The sequence below is a fragment of the Petromyzon marinus genome, unplaced genomic scaffold (genome assembly GCF_048934315.1).
Source record: "Petromyzon marinus isolate PM22_M1 ecotype Great Lakes invasive population unplaced genomic scaffold, UKy_Petmar_22M1.pri1.0 PM_G_Scaffold_223, whole genome shotgun sequence".
Classification (NCBI taxonomy): domain Eukaryota; kingdom Metazoa; phylum Chordata; class Hyperoartia; order Petromyzontiformes; family Petromyzontidae; genus Petromyzon; species Petromyzon marinus.
This window is the reverse complement of record NW_027422788.1, coordinates 26,543-46,741: the sequence shown is the minus strand read 5'-3', so window position 1 is coordinate 46,741 and position 20,199 is coordinate 26,543. Positions and strand designations below refer to the sequence as shown.

General features: G+C 45.3%; 1 long non-coding RNA gene across 3 annotated transcripts; it reads left to right on the top strand.

Annotated features, from left to right (window-relative positions):
- The first annotated feature begins 7,236 nt into the window (after positions 1 to 7,236).
- Positions 7,237 to 12,070, top strand: LOC142913085 (uncharacterized). 3 transcript variants are annotated; one of them, XR_012934474.1, is made up of 6 exons: positions 7,237 to 7,449; positions 7,824 to 7,870; positions 9,653 to 9,792; positions 9,936 to 10,013; positions 10,399 to 10,491; positions 11,523 to 12,070. It is a non-coding gene; the product is annotated as an uncharacterized LOC142913085 (long non-coding RNA). The 3 variants fall into 3 exon arrangements; XR_012934473.1 differs by lacking the exon at positions 11,523 to 12,070 and adding an exon at positions 11,173 to 11,513; XR_012934475.1 differs by lacking the exons at positions 7,824 to 7,870; positions 11,523 to 12,070 and adding an exon at positions 11,173 to 11,513.
- The last annotated feature ends 8,129 nt before the right edge of the window (positions 12,071 to 20,199 follow it).

Genomic DNA, 20,199 nt, shown 5'->3' with positions numbered 1-20,199 from the left:
ACTTCACCACGCTGGTCAATGTGTACTGACCATACTTCACCACCCTGGTCAATGTGTACTGACCATACTTCACCATGCTGGTCAATGTGTACTGACCATACTTCACCACCCTGGTCAATGTGTACTGACCATACTTCACCACCCTGGTCAATGTGACCTGACCATACTTCACCACGCTGGTCAATGTGTACTGACCATACTTCACCACGCTGGTCAATGTGACCTGACCATACTTCACCACCCTGGTCAATGTGTACTGACCATACTTCACCACCCTGGTCAATGTGACCTGACCATACTTCACCACGCTGGTCAATGTGTACTGACCATACTTCACCACGCTGGTCAATGTGACCTGACCATACTTCACCACCCTGGTCAATGTGTACTGATCATACTTCACCACCCTGGTCAATGTGTACTGACCATACTTCACCATGCTGGTCAATGTGTACTGACCATACTTCACCACGCTGGTCAATGTGTACTGACCATACTTCACCACCCTGGTCAATGTGTACTGACCATACTTCACCACCCTGGTCAATGTGTACTGACCATACTTCACCACGCTGGTCAATGTGTACTGACCATACTTCACCACCCTGGTCAATGTGTACTGACCATACTTCACCATGCTGGTCAATGTGTACTGACCATACTTCACCACCCTGGTCAATGTGTACTGACCATACTTCACCACGCTGGTCAATGTGACCTGACCATACTTCACCACGCTGGTCAATGTGTACTGACCATACTTCACCACTCTGGTCAATGTGTACTGACCATACTTCACCACGCTGGTCAATGCGACCTGACCATACTTCACCACGCTGGTCAATGTGTACTGACCATACTTCACCACTCTGGTCAATGTGTACTGACCATACTTCACCACCCTGGTCAATGTGTACTGACCATACTTCACCACGCTGGTCAATGTGTACTGACCATACTTCACCACGCTGGTCAATGTGTACTGACCATACTTCACCACCCTGGTCAATGTGTACTGACCATACTTCACCACGCTGGTCGATGTGGACTGACCATACTTCACCACCCTGGTCGATGTGTACTGAACATACTTCACCACGCTGGTCAATGTGTACTGACCATACTTCACCACGCTGGTCAATGTGACCTGACCATACTTCACCACCCTGGCCAATGTGACCTGACCATACTTCACCACTCTGGTCAATGTGTACTGCCCATACTTCACCACTCTGGTCAATGTGTACTGACCATACTTCACCACTCTGGTCAATGCGGACTGACCATACTTCACCATGCTGGTCAATGTGTACTGACCATACTTCACCACCCTGGTCAATGTGTACTGACCATACTTCACCACGCTGGTCAATGTGACCTGACCATACTTCACCACCCTGGTCAATGTGTACTGACCATACTTCACCACTCTGGTCAATGTGGACTGACCATACTTCACCACCCTGGTCAATGTGTACTGACCATACTTCACCACGCTGGTCAATGTGGACTGACCATACTTCACCACGCTGGTCAATGTGTACTGACCATACTTCACCACCCTGGTCAATGTGGACTGACCATACTTCACCACGCTGGTCAATGTGTACTGACCATACTTCACCACGCTGGTCAATGTGTACTGACCATACTTCACCACGATGGTCAATGTGACCTGACCATACTTCACCACGCTGGTCAATGTGTACTGACCATACTTCACCACGCTGGTCAATGTGACCTGACCATACTTCACCACGCTGGTCAATGTGTATTGACCATACTTCACCACGCTGGTCAATGTGACCTGACCATACTTCACCACGCTGGTCAATGTGTACTGACCATACTTCACCACCCTGGTCAATGTGTACTGACCATACTTCACCACTCTGGTCAATGTGAACTGACCATACTTCACCACCCTGGTCAATGTGGGTTGACCATACTTCACCACCCTGGTCAATGTGTACTGACCATACTTCACCACGCTGGTCAATGTGGACTGACCATACTTCACCACTCTGGTCAATGTGTACTGACCATACTTCACCACTCTGGTCAATGTGTACTGACCATACTTCACCACGCTGGTCAATGTGACCTGACCATACTTCACCACCCTGGTCAATGTGTACTGACCATACTTCACCACGCTGGTCAATGTGACCTGACCATACTTCACCACGCTGGTCAATGTGTACTGACCATACTTCACCACGCTGGTCAATGTGTACTGACCATACTTCACCACCCTGGTCAATGTGTACTGACCATACTTCACCACGCTGGTCAATGTGTACTGACCATACTTCACCACGCTGGTCAATGTGTACTGACCATACTTCACCACCCTGGTCAATGTGTACTGACCATACTTCACCACTCTGGTGAATGTGTACTGACCATACTTCACCACGCTGGTCAATGTGACCTGACCATACTTCACCACGCTGGTCAATGTGTACTGACCATACTTCACCACTCTGGTCAATGTGTACTGACCATGCTTCACCACGCTGGTCAATGTGGACTGACCATACTTCACCACCCTGGTCAATGTGTACTGACCATACTTCACCACTCTGGTCAATGTGTACTGACCATACTTCACCACGCTGGTCAATGTGACCTGACCATACTTCACCACGCTGGTCAATGTGTACTGACCATACTTCACCACTCTGGTCAATGTGTACTGACCATACTTCACCACGCTGGTCAATGTGGACTGACCATACTTCACCACCCTGGTCAATGTGACCTGACCATACTTCACCACCCTGGTCAATGTGTACTGACCATACTTCACCACCCTGGTCAATGTGTACTGACCATACTTCACCACCCTGGTCAATGTGTCCTGACCATACTTCACCACTCTGGTCAATGTGACCTGACCATAATTCACCACGCTGGTCAATGTGTACTGACCATACTTCACCACTCTGGTCAATGTGTACTGACCATACTTCACCACCCTGGTCAATGTGACCTGACCATACTTCACCACTCTGGTCAATGTGACCTGACCATACTTCACCATGCTGGTCAATGTGTACTGACCATACTTCACCACGCTGGTCAATGTGACCTGACCATACTTCAGCACGCTGGTCAATGTGTACTGACCATACTTCACCACGCTGGTCAATGTGACCTGACCATACTTCACCACGCTGGTCAATGTGTACTGACCATACTTCACCACCCTGGTCAATGTGTACTGACCATACTTCACCACCCTGGTCAATGTGACCTGACCATACTTCACCACTCTGGTCAATGTGTACTGACCATACTTCACCACGCTGGTCAATGTGACCTGACCATACTTCACCACGCTGGTCAATGTGTACTGACCATACTTCACCACTCTGGTAAATGTGTACTGACCATACTTCACCACCCTGGTCAATGCGACCTGACCATACTTCACCACGCTGGTCAATGTGTACTGACCATACTTCACCACCCTGGTCAATGTGTACTGACCATACTTCACCACCCTGGTCAATGTGTACTGACCATACTTCACCACTCTGGTCAATGTGTACTGACCATACTTCACCACCCTGGTCAATGTGTACTGACCATACTTCACCACGCTGGTCAATGTGTACTGACCATACTTCACCACGCTGGTCAATGTGTACTGACCATACTTCACCACCCTGGTCAATGTGTACTGACCATACTTCAGCACGCTGGTCGATGTGGACTGACCATACTTCACCACCCTGGTCAATGTGTACTGACCATACTGCACCACGCTGGTCAATGTGTACTGACCATACTTCACCACGCTGGTCAATGTGACCTGACCATACTTTACCACCCTGGTCAATGTGTACTGACCATACTTCACCACGCTGGTCAATGTGACCTGACCATACTTCACCACGCTGTTCAATGTGTACTGACCATACTTCACCACGCTGGTCAATGTGTTCTGACCATACTTCACCACCCTGGTCAATGTGTACTGACCATACTTCACCACGCTGGTCAATGTGTACTGACCATACTTCACCACCCTGGTCAATGTGTACTGACCATACTTCACACCGCTGGTCAATGTGGACTGACCATACTTCACCACCCTGGTCAATGTGTACTGACCATACTTCACCACGCTGGTCAATGCGACCTGACCATACTTCACCACGCTGGTCAATGCGGACTGACCATACTTCACCACGCTGGTCAATGTGTACTGACCATACTTCACCACTCTGGTCAATGTGTACTGACCATACTTCACCATGCTGGTCAATGTAGACTGACCATACTTCACCACGCTGGTCAATGTGTACTGACCATACTTCACCACCCTGGTCAATGTGCACTGACCATACTTGACCACCCTGGTCAATGTGTACTGACCATACTTCACCACGCTGGTCAATGTTTACTGACCACACTTCACCACGCTGGTCAATGTGTACTGACCATACTTCACCACGCTGGTCAATGTGTACTGACCATACTTCACCACGCTGGTCAATGTGTACTGACCATACTTCACCACCCTGGTCAATGTGTACTGACCATACTTCACCACGCTGGTCAATGTGTACTGACCATACTTCACCACGCTGGTCAATGTGTACTGACCATACTTCACCACGCTGGTCAATGTGTACTGACCATACTTCACCTCTCTGGTCAATGTGTACTGACCATACTTCACCACTCTGGTCAATGTGTAGTGACCATACTTCACCACCCTGGTCAATGTGTACTGACCATACTTCACAACGCTGGTCAATGTGACCTGACCATACTTCACCACCCTGGTCAATGTGACCTGACCATACTTCACCACGCTGGTCAATGTGTACTGACCATACTTCACCACGCTGGTCAATGTGTACTGACCATACTTCACCACGCTGGTCAATGTGTACTGACCATACTTCACCACGCTGGTCAATGTGTACTGACCATACTTCACCACCCTGGTCAATGTGTACTGACCATACTTCACCACGCTGGTCAATGTGTACTGACCATACTTCACCACGCTGGTCAATGTGTACTGACCATACTTCACCACGCTGGTCAATGTGTACTGACCATACTTCACCTCTCTGGTCAATGTGTACTGACCATACTTCACCACTCTGGTCAATGTGTACTGACCATACTTCACCACCCTGGTCAATGTGTACTGACCATACTTCACAACGCTGGTCAATGTGACCTGACCATACTTCACCACCCTGGTCAATGTGACCTGACCATACTTCACCACGCTGGTCAATGTGACCTGACCATACTTCACCACCCTGGTCAATGTGACCTGACCATACTTCACCACCCTGGTCAATGTGTACTGACCATACTTCACCACTCTGGTCAATGTGGAATGACCATACTTCACCACTCTGGTAAATGTGTACTGACCATACTTCACCACCCTGGTCAATGTGTACTGACCATACTTCACCACTCTGGTCAATGTGTACTGACCATACTTCACCACTCTGGTCAATGTGTACTGACCATACTTCACCACCCTGGTCAATGTGGACTGACCATACTTCACCACTCTGGTCAATGTGTACTGACCATACTTCACCACCCTGGTCAATGTGACCTGACCATACTTCACCACCCTGGTCAATGCGACCTGACCATACTTCACCACGCTGGTCAATGCGTGCTAACCATTGTGCCACCGCTCCCCCCCGTCGCCCTAAACGTGCTCAACCTGCGCAAATATTAAACGCCGTGTATATTACGATGATAAAATAAACATTAGGCGAGTAATTTAAGAGTTGTGTTTAATTAAAAGTTTACCTCACGCGAGCCCCCAGCGCAGCCGTTTCCACTTTTCCCGCCAAAAACAAACCGTCACCAAAACCAACGCTGCAAACTCTTCACGTTCCCACTTGGACGGCTAACTTCAGCTTAATTATTAATTATCTATCACTCGTGACTCTCTCTCTACACACACACATGTGTGTACATGTACACGATGAGGAGATTATTTACTTTGTTAACAAAACAACCTCGCGGTGGCCTTCAGGGACTGAGAGGCGCTGCCGAGGGCGCGAGGGTGGGGGGAGGCAGCCGGGGCCACGTGACCCGGAGTCACAAAAAGCGCGGGAAATTTGAAAAACCTCGCCTGGTCTACAGGAGGTCGTAGTTCATAGTTTCATTTACTTGGTATAGCCCTGTGAGCCATTCGGCTCTTGAATCGGGTGCAACCACAACAAACAAAAAAACATGAACAAGAAAACATCTTAAAGTGATTATGTGACTGTGCAAACAGAAAATCCAGGGAAAAAAACATAAAAAATATTCCTGAAATAGCACCGTACACCAACGCTGTGTGCAAAAAATCCCAGTGGGATGCAAGTCAAAATAACAACAACAACAACCACAAGACAACTAAGATTAAGGACATCAGTCTAATTCCGTACTACAATAAACAAAAACATGGCCAAAAAAAAAAACGTTTTCGAAATCACCAAAATAAAAGCGATACATGCAATGTAACAGTGATCATAGGGACTGTGACCGAATTTTTAACAATAAACTACATAAATAAATTATAACACCAAAATCTAGAGCCGTATTTTAGGCCACTGAATAGCAGTGGCAGCTAGGGGTGTACAACTCCTCTAGAGCAGTTTTGAGTGAAGATCTCATAGGTAGTGATTCAAGTTGCAGTTTATTGGCAATAGCATTCCAGACCCTGGGGGCATCAATAGCAAAGGCCCTTCCTCCTGTTTTTGTACGGCAATAGGGAATGTGAAGCTGGTAAATGAGCGAAGACCTGAGGTCAAATTTGTTCTTTGAAACAGAGAGGAGATCCAGTAGGTAGTCTGCGGAATTTTTTGTAAGTACATCGTGAATAAATAAGATCTGGTGCACAAGCCGTCGAACATTAAGATATGTTAAGTTTGACCCAATGTAGAGATCACAGTGGTGAGTCTATGGTGCAGTGTTGAGTCTATGGTGCAGTGTTGAGTCTATGGGGAGTGTTGAGTCTATGGGCAGTGCTGAGTCTATGGGCAGTGTTGAGTCTATGGGCAGTGTTGAGTCTATGGTGCAGTGTTGAGTATATGGGCAGTGTTGAGTCTATGGGCAGTGTTGAGTCTATGGGCAGTGCTGAGTCTATGGGCAGTGCTGAGTCTATGGGCAGTGTTGAGTCTATGGGCAGTGCTGAGTCTATGGGCAGTGTTTATCAATTCTACAGAATCTGAGCCTCGCTCGCACTGCGTGTTCGCCTATCCACACTACGATTTATAAAAGCGCCCTGCTAAGGCCTCACGTGATAACAGCCCCGCCGAGTCGCCTGCCCGTGATTCGAGGCACGGAACGTCGAATCTCCTCCTCCACCACGACAACACGAGGACATTGTTTTGTTTGTAACCTCACCACGAAGGAGGATATAGCTCAAGACCCCCTCCCCAGCACCTACGCAGCGTTGCGCTGGTGAGTGCCGCGTTGAGGCCTATTCCGGGAGTGTCACCGGTCTCGGCTAGATTGCCCAGCCGGCCGAGGCGGCACTTTGGCCGGCTACAGATGCTGCTGTCATGCGATGGTCTCCATGGAGACCTGGAAGATGGTCTCTAGGTTATGTTGTGGGTTAGCAAGCTTCCAAAGGATGCGTGAAGGCTGCCGCTCGGCTTTTTGTAACGAATCTTTGCTGCGTGTTTTAAACTTTAATTGTTTGCGATGCACGCGTGTCAACGTGGTGATGCGTCGCTCAAAGACTTCACTCGAGCGCGTCGTGTTCAAGCTCACTTTGTCTACCTTAGGAGCTTACAAAGTGCCGCCCAATAATTTACCATGCGTCTGCCTCTTAGGCCGAGTGAACCGCTTGAACAAGGGCACATTCAGAAGCGTAAACTCTGTGAGTATCTCGTTTTAAATTTTGATTTGAAGCTTTCGTGACTGCAGTCATTCATATTCTTAGCTCTTTCGGTAAAGTCACGTTGAAGGGAAACAATAAAATAATAAAATATATATAAAATAATTAAAATTCTCACGACGTTTCGACCTGATGACGACCGTTTGTGTTATGGTCGAAACGTCGTGAGAAATTTTATTGTTTTATATATATTTTATTATTTTATTGTTTCCCTTCAACGTGACTTTACCGAAATAGCTAAGAATATCTCGTTTTATTCATAGTTCGTGTTTCCAAGGACAAAAACAATTGCACATTCTCATTACCAATACATCGACCTGGCTGGTGGTCACACTTGCCAGGAGCCCCTTTCCCTGTCGGCTTGACATTTTTTTCAACTCAATTGTTTTTTTACACAGCTCTTGGACAGACGTGCGGCAGTGTTGGTTTATATCCTGGAAGGTGCTCTCACTCCAGGGGCTGTTTCATTGATGGGAAAATAACCTGAGCTGGGGCTGTAATCAATGTTGTTTTATTGATCTAGTTTAAAACATCAGCACGAACATCGGTGCCAAACTAACACGATGTGAGGCGCTAGATTTGAAGCTTTCGTGATGTGCAAGGATTCATAGTCTTTAGCTTTTTTTCGGTAAAGTCGCGCTGGTAAAAAAAATAAAGTTAAACCCAAGTTAAACTTTAGCAGCCTTATAGTTTACAGCAGTATGCTCCGCAAGGCAACCAGTTTGTCAGCTTAACTACTGCCTTCTGCCTCTGGTTCACGTGTGTAACGCTCTTCAACCTGCACACGGCCATCTCTCCGTCCCCAACCCCCTGCAGCATAACAGAAGGTGGCTTAACTTAGCCCCCCCCCACGGCCCTTCTTGTCTCTCCCCCCCCCCCTTAACCTGTATACAATCTCGGGTGTCTTAGAGTTCTCTTCACCTGATGCAGCAATTTTGCCGTGACGGTTTCCACCTCAAGACGGAAGCTTGTGCTGCTGCCTCCGAAACGTGATTTTAATTGAGTTGTTTTTTTCATTTATTTATTTTATAGATTTTTTTTACCTACGTGACTTTAGCAAAAAAAGAAAGAGTCCGATGCGAGGAGGCGTTTCCCCCAACGTTCGTTTTCTGCGGTGGCAAAAAATGCAGCCTCTGCGAAACGATGAGAACCTAAACATTTTGCTCAACACAGGAGGAACGTGTCCATCAGCGAGGGAGCCTTAGGCATGCATCCAATTGTCCCTTGTGAAGGAGGAGGTCTTTAACCCGGCATGGTTGTCACCTGGTGTACAGGAGGTCGTGGGGTTTGATACCGACCCTGACACTCCCTGCTCTTTCTTTGGGGTTGACGTTTCTCGCTCCCCGCGGCCGCGTGGATTTTTCTCCCAGAGTCCTCCGGTTTTTCCCCCTCCGCATTCCGAAACGCCACGCGTTTAGAGTATTTTGCCCTGAATGTCCACTTGATATCAGCCCACCATTTATGGGCCAAGGTCTCTTCTTAAAAAAGAGCTATGTAGCACGGTGGTGTGCTTCCCGTGGCAACATTAAACATTGGTTAGTTTTATTAGTATATATATTTTTAAAGTGATTTGTTTTACTCTTCCTGTAACTCTGCACTCACGCCGTGTTTTTGTTTTGTGTTTGTTGTCATGTTCTGACCCAGTGCCACAGCTGGACATCTGTGACAAAAAGAGCTTCGTAGCGCTTTGGATTCCTCCTCTTGCAGTCTAAATAAATATCATTCCCACTGCTCCTCCTACTCCCTCCCCTTCACCCCTCCTAGCCAAGTGAAGGAAGCCGCCAGGCCGACCATCTGCCACCTCCCCCCAATGGAGACTTTCTCCACCACCACCCGTTTAGTGGCCTTGCTGGTCGTTGTGCTGGGCGACCGTCGTCACAACCCCTTCGCCCTGCCCCTTGACCGTGAGTAGCAAACAGCGCCGCTACCACACTTGAGACGATGCCCCCTCTCAACGCTACTCCCACTAAAGGCCATCGACTAAACTCGACTCTTTTGACTTCACCAGGCAATGCCCACTGAGCTTCGTGGCGCTTTTTTTTTTCAGAAGCGCTCCGGCTCTTGCAAATGATGGCTTCAACGAAGCACTTCGACGTTCAAGCGGGGCCGAGTACTCGAAACACTTGTAGGTATCTGTGTGACACACACACTACACACACTACTCACACACAGAGACCCACAGACTTCTCACACAGAGACCCACACACTACTCACTCAGAGACCCACACACTACTCACACACAGAGACCCACAGACTACTCACACAGAGACCCACACACTACTCACACAGAGACCCACAGACTACTCACACAGAGACCCACACACTACTCACAGAGAGACACACACACTACTCACACAGAGACCCACACACTACTCACACAGAGACCCACACACTACTCACAGAGAGACACACACACTACTCACACAGAGACCCACACACTACTCACACAGAGACCCACACACTACTCACACAGAGACCCTACTAACACTCTGCTGTATTTTCGCCCACAGCTGCGGTTATCATCTCTGGCCACGTACGGTACCAAAGAAGCTCACATCAGGTGTATGCAGCAAAGCAGCAACCTCCGGACACACGACGGAAAGGTGCACGGTTGCGACATCACACACACACATACACATGTACAGGGCCCAGTTGAGTACGCAGTTTGTTAAGGTGCAGCACTGCAAGTACTTGCTCGTGCCCCTGTTGGCGGAAGGAGGAATAGGAGGAGGAGGGAGGAGGAGGATGAGGAGGGGGAGGAGGAAGGGGAGGAGGAGGAGGAGGAGGGGGAGGAGGATGAGGAGGAGGAGGGGGAGGAGGATGAGGAGGATGAGGAGGAGGGGGAGGAGGGGGAGGAGGATGAGGAGGAGGGGGAGGAGGGGGAGGAGGAGGAGGAGGGGGAGGAGGATGAGGGGGAGGATGAGGAGGAGGATGAGGAGGACGAGGAGGAGGAGGGGGAGGAGGATAAGGAGGAGGTCCTTCACTGCACAGAGCGCTGTAGGGAGCTCCCCTCTAGGCAGGGCACGTTGGACCCCACTCCTCCGCCACGCCAGCCAAACCTCTTGAAGTGTCCCACACTTCACCCCACCACGTGCCACCCGCCTAGACGGGAAGCACCGCGGTGAGCTCACTCCCACCGCCGGGCGGACAACAACGGAGTTGTCGCTCACGACCCGCGACCCCAGCGTGACCCCCCCCACGTCGACCCCCGGGGGCCGGGCCGGCGTCCCCTCGTTAGGAAAACTAAAACTGCGAAAAACTTTGTTTTTGTGTTTGACCGGCAGGTAAGGGCCCCACCGAGCTACGTGGCGCTTTTTCACCGGCGACCGGGCCGTCGCCGTCGTCAGCGGGCGCGGACATTTTTTTGTTTTGCGGCCCAAACGCTTTGAAACGCGCGACGTCGATTCTGAGTGCGGCGCGGGGGGAGAGACGCCCGGAAGGACCCGGAGGGAGAAATCCACGTGACCGCCACGGTGACGAGAGGCCAACGCGAGAAACAACCACTGCGAGCCGCAGAACCTTGCAGGCGAGAGGGAGAGAGAGAGGGTTCTGAAAATCGATTTTTTTATATTTTTAAAAAACCCACTTTGTGCGAATCGCCTTCTATGACCCCCCCCCCCTCCACGACTCGTAGGGGGGGACGCGGCAGCCCCCCGACGACAGCCTCACATAGCCAGCGCCCTGCAGATGCTGTCGGAGCCAGACAGGATGTACAGAGCGAGAGAGGGAGAGGCGGTGTACATGGAGTGCTCGGTGTTGGTGTGGCCGCCCGCCACCATCCTGTGGTGAGACCGAACGCCGCGCCTGAGCGTCCGTGCCTCTCCGCCTCTCCTCTCGCTCTCCGCTCACTGGAGACTCTTTTTGTTTATTTCACCGCCTGATGCCCACCGAGCCGTGCAGCTGTTTTTCAGAAGCTATCCGGCCATGTCGCAAATGACGGCCCTGACGACGCGCCTCGAAGCTCCCTGTCGCGAGGGCTGTACGTGCCCTGAACTTCTTTCGCACCCTACGTGGCCAACCGTGCTAATCAGAGGTACGGGAGCTGGGTCTGTTTTGTGAATGCCGCCAGTGGGTTTGCATGGCTGGCCACGTACGGAGCGAAAGAAGTTCAACATAGAACACTCCCATAGACTTCAATGTTAAAGGCTCCCATAGACTTCAATGTTAAAGGCTCCCATAGACTTCAATGTTAAAGGCTCCCATAGACTTCAATGTTAAAGGCTCCCATAGTCTTCAATATTAAAGGCTCCCATAGACTTCAATGTTGAAGACTCCCATAGACTTCAATGTTAAAGACTCCAATAGACTTCAATGTTAAAGGCTCCCATAGACTTCAATGTTAAAGGCTCCCATAGACTTCAATGTTAAAGGCTCCCATAGACTTCAATGTTAAAGGCTCCCATAGACTTCAATGTTAAAGGCTCCCATAGACTTCAGTGTTAAAGGCTCCCATAGACTTCAATGTTAAAGGCTCCCATAGACTTCAATGTTAAAGGCTCCCATAGACTTCAATGTTAAAGGCTCCCACAGACTTCAATGTTAAAGGCTCCCATAGACTTCAATGTTAAAGGCTCCCACAGACTTCAATGTTACAGGCTCAAATAGACTTCAATATTAAAGGCTCCCATAGACTTCAATGTTAAAGGTTCCCATAGACGTCAATGTTACAGGCTTCCATAGACTTCAATGTTAAAGGCTCCCATAGACTTCAATGTTAAAGGCTCCCACAGACTTCAATGTTAAAGGCTCCCACAGACTTCAATGTTAAAGGCACCCATAGACTTCAATGTTAAAGGCTCCCATAGACTTCACTGTTAAAGGCTCCCATAGACTTCAATGTTGAAGGCTCCCATAGACCTCAATATTAAAGGCTCCCATAGACTTCAATGTTAAAGGCTCCCATAGACTTCAATGCTAAAGGCTCCCATAGACTTCAATGTTAAAGGCTCCCATAGAACAAGGATTTATGTCTACTGCATTAACCACAATACCTGCAGTCAAAATGCAAAAATAAAACATACTATGATAATATATGATGATGCATTGTCCTTGAAACTGATTGGTCCACACCAAGGGACGGCTTTCTTTTGAGCCTTTTGGCGTCATCTGGTCGAGCACCAATTGGGTCGAGGCTTCAATGCCACATATTTATTATCATAGTATGTTTTTTCGTTTGCATTTTGACTGCAGGTATTGTGGTTAATGCAGACATGAATCCTTGCTAAAAAGGCTTCAGTTTTGTTGCCAGAAAAAAAGAGGAAAAACCCTATTATTATATTTTGGTACTGGCAAAGGAGGTCTAATGATGAACAAAACATCAATGAAGCAATCTGATCTCATCTTGAACGGCTACTGTTGGCCTGCAGCCCGCCAAGTAACGCACTTGTGTAACGTATCTCAACAATAAAATGACTGGTCACTGTCCACTTCCAATGGAGCTTGGCTCTTTAACTTATCAGCCGTCTTTTCATTTGTGGGTGTGTCATTAACTTTGATAATTGATTCTTGTCAACACCACTGGGTACAAAGTTAATAAGTAACAATTTTTTTAAACAAAAATTAAACAGAAAAAACCGCAACACACACGCACATTTCATTCCGAGATCTATAGAAATGTATAAAGTAACCTGTTGCAGAATTTGCCACTTGCTGGTTTTATCCACCATCAATTTATTATGAGAACCCTGTCTATATCTCAGATACAAATTCAGTGTAATGACAGTTCATTGGCTGATTAATATGAAAATAGGTTTTCCCATTTTTTCTGGCAACAAAACAGGTCACATTTAAAGCTGAACTTTGAGCTGAAATCCTTCAGAATGTGAGATGTTTTTATCTTCCATTATTTTCATACTTATTGTGTATATTGAGCATCACTTTGTGAGAAGCCAAAAAATGTAAACTGGCCACCATCAGCAACGTGGAATTCCAGGCTACAGATACAGGGTGGTCCAAATGTCTCATGTCTCCTCTAAAGCTTAATATTGTAATAGGAGGCTTTATTTAAAACGCAACATTTAATATGCAAATATGTTCGGGGTCAATTAATTTTGGGAGTCACAAGACATCAGGACCACTCTGCACAGCACGAGTTCAGGATCTACAATGGGAATAGGGTGCCACCCAGCGTTGCTTCAATAGGGTCGCAGCGAGGGTTGGAGTTTAACAAGAAGGAAAGATTTACATTATGAGACCTCCTTTGTCAGTAACAAGATATAGTAATAGGTTTTACCCAATCAAATTCAAGGACAGTGCATATTTTTATGAGAGTTGTCGCTTTTGTTTGCATTTTGACTGCTTATGTTGTGGTTATTGCAAACATGATGCCTTGAATAAAGGTGTCAGTTTTTGTGCCAGTTAAAAGGGTAAAACCTATTACTATAACAAGGAAAGACATTTGCCCTCCCCTACCCCCCAAAGACTGGATACAGTCTGTGAAGTTAAACCTGCAATTCCTACAGTATGAAATATTTCTTCATACATCATTCCACTGTACATCGTCAATTAATCGTGGAGCGTTAATCCACAAACTGCACATCTTCTAAGACTCGACAAAGCAGGCTGTAACCAAAATTGATTTGTGGGTCCATCGTACTGAAGCGAATTTGACAGAATCACTGGTGCCGATTAGACACGGGGACATTGACAAGAACAAACGCATTGATGCATCGCTCAAATTTTTTAATGAAATGAAAACATCGATTTTACACGAACAGATTCAGAATAAAAAGATCAAAAACATTCAATGAACGATTTACAGGAGACAGCAAAGTGATTGTTCAGAAGTAAAGTTAATTATCGTAAATAACGAATGATAAAATAGCCAACCGTCTAATAATTAATCGGAAGGATGTGGTTGCAGGGTCAATACAAACGGACATTACTTTTAAAAATATATAGTTAAAAAACATTATAAATGCCTTTACATTAAAAAAAAACATTACAATGGCACAAGGCTGTTGTAGAAGGATCAACAATCAGCCGAAATCGTAAGGTTCCCCATCCCTTAGTTACTGATCCGTGGCCAAGATAGGTTGCATGGATTAAATCCTGTAATCTCGCCTGGATAAAATAATAATAATGAATGATTGTGACTTGTCTGTGTACTGCTGTAATGTGAGCTCTACTGTAATATTGTATTTGTACTGATGCGTTCTGATCTCGAAAATAAAAATTTTCCAAAGTGAGCATTTAGACGGTGCTCATCTCCCGTTTAAGAGCTCTGAGCCACGTGGTGGAAATTCGACGTTACTATGGCGGGGGCAAGTAACCCCACTGTTGACTTCTCCACAGTGTGTTACTCATTGTATCTACCCCCGACAGATGATGGGCTGATCCAGTCTAGGTTGTCTTCATAATTATGCCAGAAGATGCAAATACAATACTTTTCGAAGCACCGCACATTATTTTTGCATGTTGAATATTTACCGCCACTGTAAATATGTAATTTTAATCAATGCATTGCTATAATGTTTTAATCAATCGTATTGTTATTAAGGTTCGGGTCAGGATTTTAGAGCAGTGTGTTTCAAATAGGTCGACCAGATTTGAAATCGCTACATCTCTGCAAACCACGAACTCTTCATAATAATCCACAATAAAGGTTTTCTGGGTTAGATCGCGTTATTTATAACTGTGTCGTAACCCTCCACCACCCGACACGGCCAATCAGCAAAAAATAAGTGTCACGTTGACAAAAGACAATTAGTTCACTCATTTATTTGCTGATTGGCCGTGTCGGGTGGTGGAGGGTAAAAAAAAACCTTTATTATGAATAATATTGGTCGCGAAAGCTTGCTACGTGTTAAACTGACACAATCACAACTTTGCCTTTTATATATATGGAGATATACTGTATGTTATTTTAATTAACTTTAACAATACACTACTGTATACAGTATGCTTTTCTCAAATGTGTCTTTACTGCCCCATGCTGTATATACCATCTTAAATCAGGACCAGTACTAAGAGTTTAGCCACGTGACAATACAGCAGACTCTCTGTTGTGTACTATACAGGACGGTCCAGATGTCTTATAACCCCCAATTAACTGACCCCGGAAAATGTGTTTCATTTGCGTATTAATTTCTGTTTCTAAATAAACCTTACATAAAATATATACCGTATGAAGATAATTAAGTGTGTGGGGGGGGGGTCACAAGACATCTGGAGCACCTTGTGGAACGTGACTATTTTATGTTAATAAAAAACAAACGACACTTATTAAAGACGAGTTTTGTGGGCAGCAGATGACAGCGAAGTAAAATAAATTGTGCTGCACTTCTAAAACTGCCACGTCTATGACTCTCTGCCTTTACCATCCTGCAAAATCGTGTCCATGACCCAGACAGCGTGGAGAGGGCCCTCATCCAAACAGCACATTGCCAAAAGGGGTTTTGTACGTGCAGTATACATCAAGTATACAGATAGTACTCCTGTATATTGTAACATACCTTATCGACTGACAGTTACCAGTGTCTTTCAGGGCTAGGTGCCTTCCACCCACACAATGGTCATCCTTCTTTACACACACACACAAATATATATTTAGCTACTGGAATTTTCACATTCTGTACACACGTAAATTGAAAGCTTCCATCTAAAGAACACTGCACCGTAGAGGCAAAATCTCGAATGTATGATCTGTGTGCGAGTGTTTAAACTGTGGTGATGCTGGCATGGCTCCGAGAGAGACTCCAATCCAGTAATAACAAAACAACTATAATAATAATTGGGGTTTTCCCCCTTTTTTCTGGCAACAAAACTGAAACCTTTTTGCAAGGATTCATGTTACTGCATTAACCACAATACCTGCAGTCTCAATGCAAAAATAAAACATACTATGATAATATATGATGATGCATTGTCCTTGAAACTGATTGGTCCACACCAAGGGACGGCTTTCTTTTGAGCCTTTTGGCGTCATCTGGTCGAGCACCAATTGGGTCGAGGCTTCAATGCCACATATATATTATCAGAGTATGTTTTTTTGTTTGCATTTTGACTGCAGGTATTGTGTGTGGTTAATGCAGTAACATGAATCCTTGTTAAAAAGGTTTCAGTTTTGTTGCCAGAAAAAAAGGAGGAAAACCCCTGTTATTATATTTTGGTACTGGCAAAGGAGGTCTAATGATGAAACAAAACATCAATGAAGCAATCTGATCTCATCTTCAACGGCCACTGTTGGCCTGCAGCCCGCCAAGTAGCGCACTTGTGTAACGTATCTCGACAATAAAATGACTGGTCACTGTCGACTTCCAATGGAGCTTGGCTTGTTATTTTATTTTTTTACCTACGTGACTTTACCCAATAGAACCAAAGAGTATGGAGCTTGGCTCTTTAACTTATCAGCCGTCTTTTCATTTGTGGGTGTGTCATTAACTTTGATCATTGATTCTTGTCAACACCACTGGGTACAAAGTTAATAAGTAACTTTTTTTTAACAAAAATTAAACAGAAAAACCGCAACACACACGCACATTTCATTCCGAGATTTATAGAAATTTATAAAGTAACCTGTTGCGGAATTTGCCACTTGCTGGTTTTATCCACCATCAATTTATTATGAAAACCCTGTCTATATCTCAGATACAAATTCAGTGGAATGACAGTTCATTAGCTGATTTATATGAGAATAGGTTTTCCCATTTTTTTCTGGCAACAAAACAGGTCACATTTAAAGCTGAACTTTGAGCTGAAATCCTTCAGAATGCGAGATGTTTTTATCTTCCATTATTTTCATATTTATTGTGTATATTGAGCATCACTTTGTGAGAAGCCAACCAATGTAAACTGGCCACCATCAGCAACGTGGAATTCCAGGCTACAGATACAGGGTGGTCCAAATGTCTCGCGTTCTTAATTGAATTCTCTAAAGCTTAATATTGTAATGGGAGGCTTTATTTAAAACCCAACATTTAACATGCAAATGACAAATATGTTAGGGGTCAATTAATTTTGGGAGTCACAAGACATCAGGACCACTCTGCACAGCGCGAGTTCAGGATCTACAATGGGAATAGGGCGCCATCCAGCGTTGCTTCAACAGGGTCACAGCGAGGGTTGGAGTTTAACAACAAGGAAAGATTTACATTATGAGACCTCCTTTGCCAGTAACAAGATATAGTAATAGCTTTACCCAATCAAATTCAAGGACAGTGCATATTATTATCAGAGTTGTCGCTTTTGTTTGCATTTTGACTGCTTGTGTTGTGGTTATTGCAAACATGATGCCTTGAATAAAGGTGTCAGTTTTTGTGCCAATTAAAAGGGTAAAACCTATTACTATAACAAGGAAGGACATTTTCCCTCCCCTACCCCCCAAAGACTGGGTACAGTCTGTGAAGTTTAACCTGCAATTCCCACAGTATGAAATATTTCTTCATACATCATCCCACTGTACATCACCAATTAATCGTGGAGCGTTAATCCACAAACTGCACATCTTCTAAGACTCGACAAAGCAGGCTGTAACCAAAGTTGATTTGTGGGTCCATCGTTCTGAAGCGAATTTGACAGAATCACTGGTGCCGATTAGACACGGGGAAATTGACAAAAACAAACGCATTGATGCATCGCTCAAATTTTTTAATAAAATGAAAACATCGATTTTACACGAGCAGATTCAGAATAAAAAGATCAAAAACATTCAATGAACGATTTACAGGAGACAGCGAAGTGATTGTTCAGAAGTAAAGTTAATTATTGTAAAATAACGAATGATAAAATAGCCAACCGTCTAATAATTAATCGGAAGGCTGTGGTTGCAGGGTCAACACAAACGGACATTACTTTTCAAAATATAAAGTTAAAAAACATTATAAATGCCTTTACGTTAAATAAAAAACATTACAATGGCACAAGGCTGTTGTTGAAGGATCAACAATCAGCCGAAGTCGTAAGGTTCCCCATCCCTTCGTTACTGATCCGTGGCCAAGATAGGTTGCATGGATTGAATCCTGCAATCTAGCCTGGATAAAATAATAACAATGAATGATTGTGACTTGTCTGTGTACTGCTGCAATGTGAACTCTACTGTAATATTGTATTTGTACTGATGCGTTCTGATCTCAAAAATATTTTTTTTACAAAGTGAGCATTTAGGCGGTGCTCATCTCCCGTTTAAGAGCTCTGAGCCACGTGGTGGAAATTCGACGTTACTATGGCGGGGGCAAGTAAACACATAAAGGCAACCACTGTTGACTTCTCCTCCACAGTGTGTTACCTATTGTATCTACCCCCGACAGATGATGGGCTGATCCAGTCTAGGTTGTCTTCATAATTATGCCGGAAGATGCAAATGCAATACTTTTCGAAGCACCGCACATTATTTTTGCATGTTGAATATTTACCACCACTGTAAATATGTAATTTTTATCAATGCATTGCTATAATGTTTTAATATAATCGTATTGTTATTAAGGTTCGGGTCAGGATTTTAGAGCAGGGTGTTTCAAATACATTGACCCGATTTGAAATCGCTACATCTCTGCAAACCACGAACTCTTCATAATAATCCACAATAAAGGTTTTCTGGGTTAGATGGTGTTATTTATAACTGTGTCGTAACCCTCCACCACCCGACACGGCCAATCAGCAAAAAAAAGCGTCACGTTGAAAAAAGACAATTAGTTCACTACTTTAGCCCCACACCGGTGGTGGTTGAAGAGTGAATCCACAACATTTACAGTTTGATTAGTACTGTGACGTTACGCTGGTAATTACATCCAACGTCATCGGGCAATACCACTTGAAACGGCGGGGCATAGAGTTTAAAATGATAACCGCTAGATGCTTCTGCCAGCGCACAAACATCCCCTAGCCTCAGTCATTCACCGGCCACACCCTGCGACTTGTCCTTGTGGTGATACGTCAAAGACCCGTAGAGTGATTTTGGTGCTACCATCAGCGACTCATCTGGATGACCTCAAAAACAGAATCACGGCAAGCGGTGACTTCAGTGGAAGAGAAGACTTCGCTTTGAGAGGCGTTTGGGACGAATTCAACTATCGTCTCGATGTTGGTGGAGGGCACATAGAGAATTTATAAAATGGTTAGTAAATCTTGATAACTCATTAAAGCGTTTGTAACTTCATTAGACCTCCTTTGCCAGTACCAAAATGTAACAATAGGGGTTTTTCCCCTTTTTTCTGGCAACAAAACTGAAACCTTTTTAACAAGGATTCATGTCTACTGCATAACCACAATACCTGCAGTCAAAATGCAAACAAAAACATACTATGATAATATATGTGGCATTGTCCTTGAAACTGATTGGTCCACACCAATGACAATGCATCATATATGATCAT